The following is an 18,193-nucleotide window of genomic DNA, read 5'->3' as shown; positions in this document are numbered from 1 at the left end:
TCATGAACTCAATGCAGTCGCATTAAAAAATCTCTTCCAGTTCTTGTACCATTGACTGGTTAGCTGGGTAAACATGGGCAAGTTAACGTCTGTGTCTCAGTTTCCCCATCAGTTTAATGAGCCAGTAATTGAATCTACCTCATAGGTTGAAACAAAGTTTTCAGGGAACAGGTGTGGTGGCCTTATGGTTTTATAAATTGACAAAATGGCAAATAGATGGGGAAACAGTGGAAACAGTGTCAGACTTTATTTTCTTGGGCTCCAAAATCACTGCAGATGGTGACTGAAGCCATGAAATTAAAAGACGCTTACTCCTTGGAAGGAAAGTTATGACCAACCTAGATAGCATATTAAAAAGCAGAGATATTACTTTGTCAACAAAGGTCCATCTAGTCAAGGCTATGGTTTTTCCAGTGGTCATGTATGGATGTGAGAGTTGGACTGTGAAGAAAGCTGAGTGCCGAAGAATTGATGCTTTTGGACTGTGGTGTTGGAGAAGACTCTTGAGAGTCCCTTGGACTGCAAGGAGATCCAACCAGTCCATCCTAAAGGAGATCAGTCCTGGGTGTTCATGGGAAGGACTGATACTGAAACTCTGATACTTTGGCCACCTGATGGGACAAGCTGACTCATTGGAAAAGACCCTGATGCTGGGAGGGGTTGGGGGCAGGAGGAGAAGCGGACGACAGAGGATGAGATGTCTGGATGGCATCACCGATCAATGGACATGGGTTTGGGTAAACTCCGGGAGTTGGTGATGGACAGGGAGGCCTGGCATGGTGCGATTCACAGGGTCGCAAAGAGTCGGACACGACTGAGCGACTGAACTGAACTGACTAAAGGTGTTTAAAGCACCATAGATGACCAAATTTACAAGTAAACGTGAAATCTGAAACACTTCTGTTATTATCCATGGTAATTCCTTTTTCAAAAAAATATACCTGGAAATCTAAAATTTTTAAATAAGGATTTCTTTGGTGAACATCAAAAGGGGATTTTAGTTGGGGAAAACAGCTGCTTTCCAGTCTAGGGAAGTTAGCTAAAATGACTCTGCCACCCACGAAGTCCCATCTCTTTAGTGAGAGGATGGCTCTCCCTTCCCCAGTGCATTCTCCCTCACTCTCTCAGCACGTCCTGGGTGGCCTCCTTGTGGCTCTTGTCTCTCAGTATTCTGTCTTCCCTGCTGACCACTCCTTCTTTCTTCAGACAGGGTCACTTTCTTTAGTTGTAGTCACAGTCTGTGTTGGTCAAAAGTACATTGTGTCTTTAGGCCAGGGGTGGGGGCGATTTGTCTTCTCCCATTATGTGCCGATTTTATTAGGTGATTTCTCAGAATTCCCTGGCAGAGCCCACAAAGGACTATGGAATTCTCTACTTCCACAAATCCACAAGCATTCAGCCAGCGCCTGTGTGGGCAATCTTACTAGATACAGCCTTTCTCAAGTTAATCCCCACTTTAGTATAGAGGATATGTATGCTCAAAACCTTGGAAATTATTTTAATAACAGCTAGGAAGTTTGTTCTCAAGTACTATTTATAAGTCTCTTTGAAAGATGGCACCTTGTTAATCATAATGATGGGGGAGAAATACAAAGTAGCCTACAGGTGGTAGGAAAAGGGTGCAGATCCAGCAAAGAAAGGAATAAAGTGCACAGATTACACAGTCAACTTGGTGGAGACAAAGGACTCGCCGGAGGACCCCACCCCGCCTGCATCTAAAGCAACAGTTTGGGGCTGAAAGAAATGCCCCCAGTGGACCGTGGGAGGGTACGGTCATCCCTCCCTTTGTTATTGCCAGACCCCGAGTGAATTCCACCTTCTCTTTTTGCCATTTATTGCCTCTGACACACACACATTAGTTGAAAGCTTTTAAAAAATCTAAATTACCTCTGTCACCATGTTGGAACAAACTCTATGATTAGTTTCCTTAAATAAAACAAATTCTATGTGACAGTGTACTTACACTTTATTTATTTATTCATTTCCCTCACTCATCTGTCAACGATTACTCATTGTGTTAAATGTTTCAAGAGTTGGTTGAGTTTATGCTCACCTGATTTAATATGATTTTTTGTTTTCTAGATTTCACCTTTGATCCTTAATCTTTGAGGTGACGGACTGACTTCTAAACACTACTAAGGTGCTAATATGAGTATCACTGACCTGCTACTAAGAAGAATCATGACAGCTCTTGTTTCAGGGAATTTTAGGAAGTTTAAAAAGGGCAACTTAATGAGTGTCAACCCATGCACAACCCAGAAGTTGAGAATTACCCTTTATTTGGTAGACAAAACTGATGACTTAAGTGCAGGACATGGCATCTCAGATAATTCTAAGAGACTGCTCCGAAGAGGCGAGGAGGGGAGCCAGGATATACAGGAATTTCTGCAACAAAGACCAGATAGTCAGAACATCAAAAGATGACTGTTAGTGAAAGAAAACCATGGATCTCAGGTTAAGGAATTTAGGGCTTTTCTATGTATAGGAAGATGAACATCTCAGCTATCTGGGGTCAGGGAGACCTGCTTTCTGGTTTGCAGCCATGAAATTAAAAGACACTTGCTCCTTGGAAGAAAAGCTATGACCAAACTAGACGGCGTATTAAAAAGCAGAGACATTACTTTGTCAACAAAGGTCCATCTAGTCAAGGCTATGGTATTCCCAGTAGTCACATATGGATGTGAGAGTTGGACTATATATAAACTATGTGAGAGTTGCTGAAGAATTGATGTTTTTGAACTGTGGTATTGGGGAAGACTCTTGAGAGTCCCTGGGACTGCAAGGAGATTCAACCAGTCCATCCTAAAGGAGATCAGTCTTGAATATCCATTGGAAGGACTGATGCTGAGGCTGAAGCTCCAATACTTTGGCCACCTGATGTGAAGAACTGACTCATTTGAAAAGACCCTGATGCTGGGAGGGATTGGGGGCAGGAGGAGAAGGGGACGACAGAGGATGAGGTGGCTGGATGGCATCACCGACTCAATGGACATGAGTTTGAGTAAACTCTGGGAGTTGGGGATGGACAGGGAGGCCTGGCGTGCTGCAGTCCATTCAGTCGCAAAGAGTCGGACATGACTGAGAGACTGAACTGAACTGAGTCAGGCCCCAAACTGGGTCACTTCCATGACCCCAGACTGTGCCTCTAACTCCATGTACCTGTAGTTTTGGAGACTCAAGCTTTTGGAGGACTAAAATTCTTCTGCCTCACCTCATCCTCCAGCCCTCCACCATCCAGGGAGCTAGTGTTGGAAATATTTTAGGCAACCTTCTGTGCTTCTTTTTTTTTTTTTGTGGTATATACCAAATGTGAACTCAGGCCTTTATTTCCCATCTGTTTACCCCCAAAGGGGACATAGTCTACTGAAGCCTTTCTTCCTTATCAATGAATCAGAGAACTCTTTCATATCCATCTAAACAACAGTATCTCTCTCTTTTTTTGTGTACACAGATGCATAGTATCCCATCACATAAATGTATCATTATTTAACCACTCTCTCACGGAAGGAAACTTATACTATTATTTTAAAAACTGCTGTAGTAGGAAATATGTGTATATATCAAGAAATGGAATCACTTGGTCAAATATAATATGTATCTATAATTTTGACGCATAGTGCAAAATTGTTCTCTGTAGGAGTTGTGATAATTCACCCTCCCACCAGAGTACAGGACAGCAGCTGTTTCCCTGCAGTCCGACCTACAGAGTGCCTCCACCTTGGATTTTTACAAATTGGTGGAAAATTGTGTTTCAGTGTAGTTTTAATTTGCATGCATCTCACTGTCTGTGCGGTTGAATGTCTCCTCATATGTTTGAATCATTTTAATTTACTCTCCTGTGAGCCATCTGTTTATCCCTTGCTCATTCTTCTTCTGGGTTGTTGGGTTTTTTTCTCACAAATTTCTAGAAGCTCTTTAGATATTTTTGATATGAGGTGCAAATACTTTTTTCCAATATGTCAGTTGTTTTGTGATCTTGCGTACATCATTCCTCTCTTAGGTTTTTAAAATAAATGTTTAGTTAGTCCAACAATTTTTCCTTAATGATTTTTAGTTTCAAATGATAAAGAAATTCTCTCTCACACACATTTTTCTTCTAATAATTTTAGGATTTTTTAACATTTAAATTTTTTATCCATGTGCAATTTATCCTGTTAGTGTAACGTGAGTTACATATCCAAGCTTGTGTTTCCCAGATAGTCACCCAGATGTCCAACACCATATATTAAAGTATCCACCTTCCCTACAATTATTGGAGAAGCCACTTTATCCAATACTGAATGCCTTCTTGTATCTGACTTTCTATGTATGTTTGGACTTTTTGCTCATTTTTGGGCTTTCCAGCCTGTTCCTTTAATCTGTCTGCTAATGCACGGCTGCCTCACTGTTTCACACACACATCTTACACGTTTCAATGTTTGATCAGGCTGGTGTTCACTTATTGCTCTCTTTTTGAAAATCAGAACTCACGGACTCTTGTGTTTATTTTTCAGTGCATCATTTTTTACAGGGAGCATACTAGCAGAAGGATATTCTCCACGCTTCAGTAGTGCCTTCAAGAGGGCGGGGCTGGGCAGAGTTGGGGGGCTTCACCCCCTGAAGAACGCCCAGCCCCCTATAAACTGCTTCAAGCTCACTTACTTTCCTTTCACAGAATCCTCAGGTACCTGTTCACAGGATCTGTGGGAGTTCACGAGGGGAAAGAGCACAGAGAATAGGAACATACTGCTCTCTGATTTTACATAAACCTGGCCAACCCGAAAGGAACACCAACAGATGACGCGATTAGGAGTTCGTCTCAGTCTTGATTCATTGGATCTGGCCTGAATTTCTCAGTCGTTTGACGTTCAGATGTTTCCCTTCAGATGAGAGCCCTTCCTCCTCTCCTGCTGCACTTGCTTCTTCTTCCCGATAGTAACCTGCCTTGCTTGAGTAGAAGAAAAGATCGCGTGAGGACAGATGTTTCTTTCAGTTCCTTTTTATTCTCAGGAAGATCTCTAACCTAGTACTCATTTTCTTGGAGGGGAAAACAGATCAAGGTCCCATCTTGACGTAGGTCCACCCACAGCCACTGTTTCCTATACAAGATCTTGCCAATTCTTTGCCAATCTTTGAAATTCATCATCGAACAGTCATGCTTGGCGGCTTCACGTGCCTGCCAGAGCCTGGTGCAGACGCGTCTCTCCCCTCCCGGCCAGTTTTGTCAGGCCCTGCAGAGTGAGACCCGCGCTTCTGGGTGATGCACGGTAGCACCCGAGCACCTTGGCAGCGGTGCATATGTACAAGATTACTAATGCGAGGAAAGAAGTGAAGCTTAAGAAACTTCCACTGAAATGTAAAGTAATTAGCCTCCAACTAATAAAAAAAAAAAAAAGAAACACCAATAATTCCAGTGATTCATAGGATGACATCATTTAACTGTACAGTCTCAGACTCAAATCCTGTATTTCTCCTGAACTTGCAAATGATCACCCTGCCCTTTATTTCATAGGATTAAAGTCAAGAGTTCTTGAAGCATGATACTGACTCTGAAAGTCCAAGTCACCTCGACTCATGGCCAGAACTGTGTTTTTTATTTTCTGAACTGAAACCTAAAAATAATGACTGACAATCTCTGTGTCTTAAAGATTATGAAAATATCTGCCTAAGAACAGCAGGAATTTGTCCCTTACCCATTTGACGTCTCGCGATGTTAGGACAACCAGCAAAACTAGTAGAACACTCGTCTTGAAGATGACACATTTGCTTAATGTGAAACATTATGTTTTAGAGAGCATTCTTTGGTATGAAAGGGATGGCAGCAGCATTAGCCACGTAGAAAGCCACGCGCACGGGACGCAAAGCCACGCGCACGGGACGCGTGCAGACTGCTCCGCAGTGTGACGTTTCCCTTCGGGTTCGCGATCAACACTGTCCTCACCTGGCAGTCTGCACAGCGGGCTCGGAAAGGACGAGGAAGGAACGCGTGGGCGGTGGGCATGTGAGGCCAGCACGATTCCACTGCCTGAGACCTCCCGCCAGCTTTGCTCCTTGGGCGTCTGCCTCTGCAAAGGGAGGCTTCCGTAACTGAGTTCCTGCTTTGCTAAAGAGAGTCTGTTGCGCTCCATTGACCTGTGAACCCCTTAAAGTCGGTGACCGCCCTTTCTTAATTTTTTGCATCTTTCAATTCCTGCTTTGCACCTGGTACAAAATAAACTGGTGACCCCTGTAGAGCCCCCCTGGATTCTCTGGAGGGGCTGTTTGGCGTCTCTTTACAGTGTGGGGCTTCCGACGTTTCAGTCATTCTGTGTTGTGGATTTCTTCTCTAAAAATGAGAATCCAGACTTAAGTTCAGGCTGTGTAAAGCATTTTAAAGTTTTCTTGCCATGTTCTTACTACGGTTGATTTTCTTAGAATCTAAGCTCAGAACAAAAGGAGTGTGTGTGTGTGTGTGTGTGTGTGTGTGTGTGTATTGTGGGGGTGAGGGCAGAGGTCGGTGGGGAGCATCAACCTGGGAAATTGGAGCAAAGCCCCTTGGGCTCAGGATTTTCTATGAGCGCTTTCTGCCAGCGAACGGTCCCGAGAGGCCTCTGTCCAGATGCGCAGCTTGTCCTTCGTGCTTCTTATTTAAAGCATACTTAGGAACTTTCATATTGACGTTGTTTATCCAAAGTCTGAATTCAGAGGGTGAATTTCTTACCCCTTCCTTGCTATAGATGGTTTAAATAAAAAGAAAAAAAAAAAAAGACTTTTTTTTTTTTTTTTAATTTAAGGTTTTGTGTGTGTTGAGGTTTGCACCAACAGCACCTTAATCCTTTCCCACGGGCCGCGATCCCGCCTGTCTCCCCTCCTTCCTCTGGGCAATTTGGCTGCTCCAGCGTCTTCCAGCTCGTCCAAGCTTTACATCAGCCCGTTACAGAAGCCCCACCGCCCACATTAGAGGGACCTCATTTCAGGTCTTCGGCCCCACAGCTGTGGCATAAGCGCGGGCCGTCAGACGGGCAGAGCGCCTGCCCGCTGCCCCCTGCGCTTGCCCCGTCTGCAGCGGTGACTGGCGCGGGCCCAAGACTCCCGTCTGCTAGACGTGGCAGTGCACCGAGGTCGGGACCTGCTGCGTAAGCGGAATGTGCGCCTGCCTACCTAATGGTTTCGTGAGGAGCCAGATCCGTACCTCCTGCCTGAAGGCTGTCTAACACTTGACCTTGAATGCTGTCCCTTAGTCTCTCAGCACCAACACCCTGCAGAGCGTGGAGAAAGTGGGACAGGAGCGAGCGTGTTTGAAATCCATCACAGTGGCCGGCATTCTCTCGGGCAGAATCACTCAGCGCTCCCTTATGTGTTTAATCCGTACAAGAAAACCGTGAAACCAATGTCATTGTACCCATTTCATGGATGAAGAAACCGAGGCCTAGCAAGAGCCCAGGCCGTAAGCGTGGAACCACAGCCAACCAGCACACAGTCAGTAATTACGGAAAATAGGATTTGAACTCCACGCTGCCAGACTTCAAAATTACTTATATGCTGGGAGGAATCTCAGAGGAGTTTTCCCACTTAGGGAACAGCATCTGAGAAGGGACAGACGAGAGGACTGAGCTTGCGGCATCATCGGCTGCCTGTTGATACTCGAGCCCAGGGGTGGCTCGGCGGGCAGTGGCCACGGTGGGTCTCCCTTGGGGCCCCACTAGGAGCAGGTCGTGCAAATATATGACCAGAGAGCCCCAGATCTGTGTGGGATGCTGGGGACTGTCTCCTTCGCTTCCCTTTCCTCATTGCGGATGAATAAACAGACAGGAAAGGACTTGCCCAGGAAGACTTGTCCCAGAGTGAGTTAGAGGCGGTGCCGGGTCTACCGCCCTGCACTCCAGGCCCCCAGCCGCTCCGGCTTCTCAAACTCTCTACCTTCTTAGATGGGCATCCTGGATGATTATTCTCAGTCCACATGGCAAAATCCATCCCTCGATGATACGCCAGCTTCCGACGACTGTAGAAGTGGATCGAGAGGAGGCTTGTGTTAATTTATTGATGGCTTCCTGGATGACTCAGACCTCTTGTACCCGGGAGTGTGTTAGTATATGCATGTGTCCCCCCAGTACACTCCATAGCACCCTCTCTGCCTCGTTACACACCTATCACACGTGTCCGTGGCCCGGCAGCCATCAGGACGGTAGCACAACCTCGTAACTCGCACGATTTAAAAATGCTCCACATTCCCTCTCAGCCTTCCTTTAACTTATTTCTTGAAATTGTAAGAATGTTTTCGTTATTCCAAAACAAATATAATGGAACAGAGCTCCAGCTTAGAGAGTTAATTATAGTTTTTCATTTCAAATTTACCTCTTCATAAGGTCACTCGCTGATTTAAGAACCGGCTTATCCCCAGTTGCCTACAGCTCATATTTCCTCCTGGCTTTCCAGGGCTCTGCTGACTCATAACATAAAATCACTTTACTTTCCAGGGCCTCAGGTTTCTCATTTGTAAACTAGAGAGGCTAATAGAGACCAGCTTAGAGGCATTTTTGTGACAAGCAGTGAAAAATGCTGCTGCTGCTGCTGAGTCACTTCAGTCATGTCCGACTCTGTGCGACCCCAGAGTCAGCAGCCCACCAGGCTCCCCCATCCCTGGGATTCTCCAGGCAACAACACTGGAGTGGGTTGCCATTTCCTTCTCCAAGGCAGGAAAGTGAAAAGTGAAAGTGAAGTCACTCAGTCATGTCCTGCTATTAGCGACCCCATGGACTACAGCCCACCAGGCTCCTCCATCCATGGGATTTTCCAGGCAAGACACTGGAGTGGGGTGCCATTGCCTTCTCCGAGTGAAAAATGAGAGCCAGCTAAATTGTGACTTTCTTGTACTCAAAAGAGAAAGCTTTTCAGAAAGGTCTAAGTGACTGTTGAGGCCAGCAAATCAACAGTTCATTTGATTCAATATCTTTTCCTTTTTTGTTTTGCAATTCTGTCATATAATTTAATATAAAAGGGGAAATAAACTTGTGACTTCTTAAGAGACATACAGGAAAACAGTTAACTTCCTTTGTTGAGTTCTGACCTGAAAAAGATCACATTAGGTAAAAGATCAAAAAATGATCAAAAATTTCACATTGTGCAGAATCTTCAGAACCTGTAAGGAAAGGAAAGGGAAATTGAATTATTAAGCTGGATAAAAAGACACTTGAAGGGTGGATACGACAAAACTTCCTGTATTTATTCTGTGCTTATTTCTTAGATAACACTTCTTTTGTTGTTACTGTTATTTTTGTTTCTGTGTAGCAAAATTATTATAATCTAGTTGTGGTGTGTATGTGTAGGGAATGTTACATGTTAGATTTGGGTTTTTTTTTTACATATTAGATTTGAAAGGATTAATGAATTCTTCGAAACACCCTCTTCTTTGCTAAATCATATTGACAGAGATTAAAGGTGCTTTGTGTTCAAAATAACTCCTCCAGGAAGTAGTCACAGACACATCCATCTAGTATTACTTTTTCTGCCACCTTAGCGCCTCTTTTGTGGCTGTATTCCTGCCGTCTCCTCATTCATTTACAGCGTTGCTTTGCAGGCTGTGCCCCTAACAGAATGGGGGTCTTTGAGTGCTTTTTCCTGGGTAATCTCACTGTCAGCATTATACCAGCTATAGAATGGATGCTCAGGAAAAAAAAAAAAGCTTGTTGATTGAATTAATGAATTGGTGAATGAGTGAATGGAGAATACCAAACTAGAAATATGTAACTGACCAGGAGAAGTGTTTGACATTTGAAAACTAAAGATGTTTCTGGTGTAACCAGGGAAAAGAAATGACCAGTGAGATAATTGTGGGCCTGATGGACGTGCCTTCAAGCAGTACTTCTCAAATGTCAATGCAAAGGTGAATTGCCTGGGAATCTCGTTTAGATACAGATTCTGATTCTTACATCTGGGTTGCGGCCTGGGATTCTGCAAGGCTAATAACTTCTTAGGTGCTACTGGTCTACTGTCTGAATATCAAGGCTTCCAGGGCCTGGCTTGGCAAAATGATGGGCCACCCTTGAGAGAGGTCGACACTGGGCCCAGAGTTCACAGGGTTCTGCTTGTGGACTTACAGTGGGTTCTTGTTCTCTGTGGTAGCTGCATTCTATAAAGTCACTGAATACTGAATTAGCAAATACTGAGCTATTGACGCTGAGGGAAACACAGAACTAGGTCTCTGTGAGCCCCTGGTCACAACATTTTGGCCAACTAATCAATACACAATCTTGTTTTATATGTGTTTCTTTTTTTTTTTTTTTTGGCTTCCCTGGTGGCTCAGTGGTAAAGAATTCACCTGCCAATGCAGGGGCCGCAGGAGATGTGGGTTTGATCCCTGGGTCGGAAAGATCCCCTGGAGAAGGACATGGCAACACACTCCAGGATTCTTGCTGGGAAATCCCACCGACAGAGGAGCCTGGTGGGCTACAGTCCACGGGGTCGAAAAGTGCCGGTTATGATGAAAGTGTTTGAGCACAAATGTGTTTTTCTACCGGCACTTCATTAAAGATGTATTATTGATTCATTAGCATTAAAGTCCTGAGTCACACCATGACTCATCTCTGAATGAAGCTTATCCAACATTTGTGCTTTCTCTGTGAGATATGTCACAACCTTCTTGCACTCAGGGAAACTTCAGACAGTATTATGCTTGGAGGCCATTATAAACAGCAACATCACCCCCAAAGCCCCAAAATGTGCAAAATGTGTCACTGAATACACTTCAAAAAAAAAAAACAACGTGCTGCAGTCTGAGAGCTAGAACAGGAAGGCAGAACACCGCCTGGTTTGACCTCAGCTGGGATCTTGTAAATGGGCAGTCGGTGTGTTTCACCTCTTTGCACGTGACGACCACGACCGTGAAACTGCCATCAGTATTGATCTGAGGGGCTACACATAAATTTTGGTGGGTAGGTGAAGCACGATTATGGACTGAGAGTGATGAGGACTGACGGTGTAATATGCAGGTGTGTGATGCACCAGAGGAGACCTGAAAGCTGCAGAAACTTCAGCAGAACAGCAGCAGCACATGTCAGGACGCGATGATAAAATAACTGGATTCTTCTGGGAAACTGCCAAGAGAGCCTGTGGGTCTCACCGGCCAGCAGGCAGGGGCCACCGTGACATCCCAGAAGAGGGCGAAGCTTGTGAGTCCCAAGACAAGGCAGCAGGTGCAGCGCTAGCGTGGTTCAGACTTCAGTGGGGAATGAAGGCCCCGCGATTGGACAGGACCCCGGGGCTGCCCATGCGGTCATCAGTTACAGACGTGTCTCCCAGCCAGCATTCCTCAAACCTTCCCACCCGAGTTCCTCTAACGGCAGAGGAGAGTCAAAATGTATTCCCAATTAAGCAGAGGCGGCGTATATAGATATAGTGGAATATTATTCAGCTATGAAAAAGAATGAAATACCGTCATTTGTGTCAGCATTGGGTGGACCTTGAGAATATTGTGCTTAGTGAAATGTCAAAGACAAATAATAGACGATATCAGATATGTAGCATCTAAAAACTAATATAAATGAGTACATATGCAAAGCAGAAACAAGCTCACAGAAATAGAATCGAACTTCTGGTTGACAAAGGGGAGAGGGAAGGGGTGGAGGTACAAACTAAAGCATGAGATTAAAAGATACAAACTGCTATATGTATTAAATAGCTAAACAGCGAGAGCATACTGTATGCTACAGGCTATCGGAGCCCTTATCCTGTAATAACCTATATAATCTGGAATATAATCTGCAAAAATACTGGATCACTATGTTGTACATCTGAAACTAACACAATACTGTAAATCAACTATCAGTCCAGTTCAGTTCAGTTGCTCAGTCGTGTCTGATTCTTTGTAACCCCATGATCTGCAGCGCACCAGGCCTCCCTGTCCATCACCAGCTCCCGGAATTCACCCAAACCCATGTCCATTGATTTGGTGATGCCATCCAACCACCTCATCCTCTGTCGTCCCCTTCTCCTCCTGCCCTCAATCTTTCCCAGCATCAGGGTCTTGTCAGATGAGTCAGTTCTTCGCATCAGGTGGCCAAAGTATTGGAGTTTCAGCTTCAACATCAGTCCTTCCAATGACTGATGGATGACTTCCAATGACTATAGTTGAAATCAACTATACGTCAATTTAAAAAATGCATTCCTAAGAACCTGCCTCAACAAGGTCCAGTGTTGTATTCCACCTTATGAAATATCTGGGTTTGTGTGAATGTGGCAGTGTTTCATATTATTTTCCATCAGATAAACCTCCCACCAGGAGCCCCACGTCTTCTCATTCCTGACACGCACCACGGCCCAGGGAGGTGCCCTCCATCCATCTCCAACATCTAGGCGCTGGTCATCTAGACTGCCCACGAGCCAAGTCTGGCCCACCACCTGTTTCTGTAAACAAAAGCATATTTGGAATATAGCCGTGCCTACTCACTTAATACTGTCTATGGCTGCTGTCACATTACAAAAGCAGAGCAGAGTATTTGGCAACAGAGCCTGTAAGGCCCACACAGCTGAAATTATTTGCTATCTGGCTCATTGTGGAAAAGTTCCTCCACCTCTGGTCTAAATTTTTGTGTTGCTCTTTCTTAATGCTTGATGTTATCATCTTCCCAACTTCATATGTAAAGAAGCCTTTCAGTTATTAAAAACCCAGGCAGGCCTGAATTCATTCGTTTCAACTGATTCTCAACTCAGATACTGTTTTCTCTGGAGTGAGCCAGATCTTCAATTAGACAAGATTCACTTATAACTCGAGTGGAACCAAATAGGACCTGGACCTGCTAACAGGAACTAGATTTTTTTAGCCTGAGCTGAGCCTGTCCCTCTGGTCTGGGAGAGCCAACGGTGTTTTATATCATGTAAAGGTCAGTTCTTCCTTGTGTGGGTGATTCAGTAATGGGTGATGAGCAGGGGGAAATTAGTGTTTAGATGAACGCTGATAGCCTAAATTCTCAGTGTAGACTGATAAATAAGGATGATGAAAAGGAATTTAAACGTAACGGGGCATAAGGAAGGCGGGGAAGCATCCACACGCAGGACAATGGAGAGGATTTGGCCGCCTGGAGTTTGACAGCCCGAGGTAGTCAGGACAGAAGCAACTGGGGCACAGCTCAAGCAAAGCTTTGAGAAAATGCTGAGGTTTAATCTGGGATAAATGCGACTGACAAATCCAGGGGATGGGGCTAAAAATAGCAGGTAAGCCAGGGGACAGGAAACAGATCTGAAACAGGGCAAAAGGAAGCACAGTAGCAGAACCAGGAAACGTCCAGAAGGCTGCTCCACAGAGAGGAAAACCATCTTGCCTCCAGTGGCTTTTTGTCAGTGTTTGGAGCTTGGGCGATGTGAATGAGCTGGAAGAATCTGAAGGTTTTGCGAGGTCCAATTGTTCAATCAATAGGGTTTTCAGAAGGCTTCTGAATTTTTTTTTTTTCTCCTTTTCTGAGATTCAGAGCAAGACTTGAAGAATCACACAGAACCTTGATTCTTCAGGAGTTGGCAGGTGTAGTGGAAAAGCAGAATAAAGTTTGTAAGACAAAGTGTATTATTTGGAGCATAGTTGGAAAACTTACTCCTGGAAAGGCTTGGCTCAAGGGAATAAAAAGAGAGATTTATACTGGGGGAAATCGCAAAGACTTCCTTAAACGGTGGACTATGGTTTCTATGCATGAAGTTTGATTGGTTTTATGTATTGTCTATCTCAAGAATTTTCACATGTGGGTAAAATACTCCAAATAGGTCTTCCTCTCTTCTGCCCCTGCACTGAAAATGGCTGGGCCAGTTACTGATTATTCACTGTTAATTTGAGCTACCGAAATACATAAGGGCAGGAATTTCTTCTTGAACAAGGGAACACTGTAAGTTTACCTTGCTTCCCACCGGCTTTCATGCTGATGAGTGGAATTGACCTTGGCGAGAAGATGGCCCCGACGATAACCAAGTGGTGAGACTGAAAAGAGCGTTAGTTCTCGCTGGCATTGTGGAGCCCTGCTATACTCTTTGTTGGACTTCCAGTTACGTGAAAGATTGCATTTTGTTTGTTTGTTTAGTTTGGTCATTTGCGGTTGGAATTTCTCTTCCTTCCTGTGAAAATCATACTGATAGGCGCCAGGTCCTTCTTTGGACACTGAGGCTGCAGTGGTGAGTGAGGGCTAGACACAGGCTAACTGGGAGAGCACAGAAACCAGAGGATTTTAGGAGAATGATCTGTTATGTGTAGTAGATCCTCCAGTTCTGGTTATCCTACTACTCTTGACTAAATGATTTGATTTTAGGGAAGGGGATGGATTCTGAGGGAGCAATACAATCCCGTCGTGGAGGTTAAGACTTCTAAAGGTGACGGAAATAGACATGGTGAAGCTTAGGGGGAAGGTTGGTGATAAGGGGTGATACGGTGGGGGGAGACTGGGCGAGACAGAGGGGAGTTTGCTCTAGGAAATTCCTCTGAAGGAAACTCAAAAGGAATCCAAAAAATGCGAATGAACACCAGGAGAATATGGAGGGAAAGAAATGAAGGAAAATGTATTTAAAGGAGAGACAATGGTTCATAGTGTCAAAAGTAGCTACAAGATCAACAAAGATGCAAACTGTAAATTGTCCACTAGATTTGACCAGAAGGTCAATAGGAAACACCACAAATGTAGTGTCTGTGTAGAGATGGAGTGAACTGAACAGCGAAAAGAGGGAAAGAGGTGGAAACGAGGTGAGTGATTTTTTTCTCAAGCAGCTTAACAGGCAAAGAGAACAGAAAGAGATGGAAGGTTGTGTGCACTGGTGGGGCGGGTGCAGGAGGAGAGATCTGAAAGCTCTTTGGGAAATTCTGTTCGGCCTGCGGATGGAGAGCCTCTAACATAGAGGAATGAGTGAGGTCCTTCAGCCCTGATCACAGGCCCAGGTCATACAATCGGCGTTTGGAAAGGCCTGCTGTGAAAAGGTCCACCCCGTGATTCACACGGTGAACAAAGGGAGTGAAATGAACAGGCTCGCCTTGCCCAACAGCACGCAGGGTTTGTTGAGTCTGGCTGTCAGAGTCAGGCTTTTCACTCATTGCACAACATTGTTGCAAGTGCTTTTCTCAGCCAGATGTGCCTGTTCCACAGTTTTGAATCGAGTGCAGAGCTTATTCAGCAAAATGTTAAAAGTCTGCTTTTAACTGTAAGAGTTACATGTATAAGTGGGTGGTAATGCACTCCAGTGTTCTTGCCTGGAGAGTTGCATGGACAGAGGGGCCTGGGGAGCTACAGCCTATGGGGTAAGAGGCTGACCTGACTGAGAGAATCTCAGCAGGACTACACTGTAAGTGATGGAGAAATCAACCTCCACTCCCCGGCCTCCCCACCCCCCGACACACGCAGAGGAAAACCCTCTCTAAACACTGTGGGCGATTTCCTTCCAGCCTTTTGCTGTTCGTGTGTTTATTAGCAGCCCCCACGTCTCAGCAGCTCACTAGGCCTGGATGCCTTGAGAAGCAGCTCTGAGATGTGAGATCTAGACCCTCTCTCCAAGCACTGACAATATACTTTAGAAGATACCAAATACAGAATTTTTTTAAAGGTAGCTTTAATATTTTAGTCTTTATTGAATTTGTTACAATATCACTTCTGTTTTACATTTTGGTTTTCTGGCTGGGAGACGTATGGGACCTTAGGTTCCCAATCAGGGATCAAACCCTCACCCCCTGCATTGGAGGGGAGGTCTTCACCACTGGACCGATAGGGAAGTACCACGCATGCAGAATTGAGCGGGCATTCAGCAAGGCGGACCAGCTGGCAGGGTTAAGACTGCGATGAGGCGAGGCTGGACACAGCATGCAAGTCAGGGAACAAATTCTGTCTGTATTTAAATGTTTGATATTTTGTTCCTTATTAATTTTTTTCATTAATTTTGATTTAAAAAATATTCCATTAAAGCATTGTGTATCTTGATTACTGAGTTCTGCAACCAAGGCGAATGGCTCCCTCACCTGCTCCCTCTCACCCTCGCCTGATGACACCCTGGCGAAGAGACGAGCTTTAGTTTCAGACAGATGCAGCTTTGAATGCATCTCTCCCACTTTCTAGAACTGTGGCTTGAGCAAGTGACCTGACTTCTGTAAGCTCAATATCCTCATTTGCAAAGTGGAGATAATTATATTGAGTTAATACAGATAAAATGCTTAGTTTAGGGATAGCAACTATTCAATAAGTAGAATATTATTCCAAAAGCAAAGTGAGCAATCTAGGTAGTTACATACAATAGTACTGTCCAATAGAAACTGAATGTAAACCACCTGTGTGATTTACATTTTCCAGCGGTTGCTTTTAGAAATGTAAAAAGCAAAAGGTGAAATTAAAGTTAACAATGCCATTTAAACCTGGTCTATCCAAAATATTATTACTTCAACATGAAATCGATATGAAAATTAGTAATGAAATATTTCACTTTTTTAGTACTAAGTCTGGGGAAGCTGGGCACATATTCTACACTCCATGAGTGTGCGTCCTCAGTCATATCTGACTCTTCGCGGCCCCTTGGACTGTAACGCACCAGGCTCCTTGGTCCAGAGGATTTCCCAGGCAAAGATACTGGACTGGATTGCCATTTCCTCCTCCAATTCTATACTTTATAGGATACCTCAGTTCAGACAAGCAGCACTTCAAGTGTTCAGTAGCCACACCCGAAAGGCTGCTGCTGTTTTGGACAGATAACAGACATTCTTTGAAGACTGTTGGAGGTGAGAGCCACTGGGACAAAAATGTACAGAAAGCAAGACATTTCTAACCCTTTCAATTGGGCACTTTGGAAAGAACACAATCTCCAAGTTCAGGACAGTTTCTATTATCCTTTATATATGCAATAACTCTCCTGACCTTTGAAATACGAAAGGTTGCAAACATTTGTGGACAAAAATAGAAAAAAAAATACCCATTAGGAAAGTTACATTACCTCTTCTTTCATTTCTTCCAGCTTATCAAATCCTACTTGCTTATTCTTTTATTCTATTGAACTCTAAGGGGCTTCCCAGGTGGGAAAGCCTGCCTGGTAGGCTTTAGTCAGGAAAGTCTGACTTAGTATTAAAAAAGTGAAATATTTCATTAATAGTAAAGAACCTGCCTGCCAGCGTAGGAGAGAGAGAAGTCTGGTGGGTTACTGTCCATGGGGCGGCGAAGACTCTGACACGGCTGAGCACACACACGCTGAACTCTAAGAACACCACAATGTTACTTAAAAATACAGTAACCATAGATTCTAAATATTTTGAGTTTTAAATTAGTCTATTCCCTGTACCAAAAATTAATAAGCATTTGAAAGCATAACACCCAGACACTACAGATATTTTAAAGACTCAAAAGTGCAAACCTGAGGCCAGAAAAAAACCCAACTATACTAAAAGCTGGCAAGGATTTACAATTTTAAAGAAACTCTTGCTTAGGCCAAATTCTTAAAACGACATTGGGCCTGTAAGTAGTGTGTCTTTTATTGAAAAGCTGAGAATCTGTGTGTGTTTGATTCACTTGTGTCAAGAAAAAAAGGAAGCATTTCCCAAGGAATATATACAATATCCTAAGGCACAGTGCATGATCAAAACCAATTTTTGCAATGTTAAGTCCAAGTGTGCTTGCTCCCTGGCCTTCCCCTGCCCTCTCAGTGGCATCTTCACCTCCTTTATCACACACATGCAACTGAAAGTTAGCAGTGAGTACAAAGCAGGCACCGCATTTAAGATTAAAAACCCCAGCCACAGTCTTTAGGGGCAAGTTATTTTCCTACCATGAAAGAAATCACTGCTGCTTTGTCTGCTTAGGGTTCACCTGGGGCTTCCCAGGTGGCTCAGTGATAAACAATCTGCCTGCCAATGCAAGAGACACAGGATTGAATCCTGGGTTGGGAAAATTCTATGGAGAAGGAAATGGCAGCCCACTCCAGAATTCTTGCCTGGGAAATCCCATGAACAGAGGAGCCTGGCGGGCTACAGTCCAGGGAGTTGCAAAGAGTCAGACATGACAGAAGGACTGAGCATGCACACATCCATGGTTTATTTATGGCAATTAACATTTTACTTCAAATCAAGACATAATTTTGGTGTGCATGAATTGACTTTTTGGAAATGGCAGGGATGAAATTTCTTTAACCAAAAGTGCTTTCCCTGTGACCTATATATCTTCAAGGTAAAAGCTGAGTGATCCATGATGCATTAAGAAACATCTTTCCTCTTCCAACTCCACCCTCTTGGACAGGGAATGGA

General features: G+C 44.2%; 1 long non-coding RNA gene across 1 annotated transcript; it reads right to left on the bottom strand.

Moving 5' to 3' along the window:
* Window positions 1-4,723: 4,723 nt before the first annotated feature.
* On the bottom strand, window positions 4,724-6,020 carry LOC122678945. The gene is made up of 2 exons (XR_006336292.1): window positions 5,673-6,020; window positions 4,724-4,927 (listed from the first exon to the last, which is right to left on the bottom strand). It is a non-coding gene; the product is annotated as an uncharacterized LOC122678945 (long non-coding RNA).
* Window positions 6,021-18,193: the final 12,173 nt, after the last annotated feature.

Source organism: Cervus elaphus, chromosome 21, assembly GCF_910594005.1.
Source record: "Cervus elaphus chromosome 21, mCerEla1.1, whole genome shotgun sequence".
In the NCBI taxonomy this organism is placed as follows: Eukaryota; Metazoa; Chordata; class Mammalia; order Artiodactyla; family Cervidae; genus Cervus; species Cervus elaphus.
The sequence above is the reverse complement of the archived record's forward strand: the minus strand, read 5'-3'. Positions and strand labels throughout refer to the sequence as shown.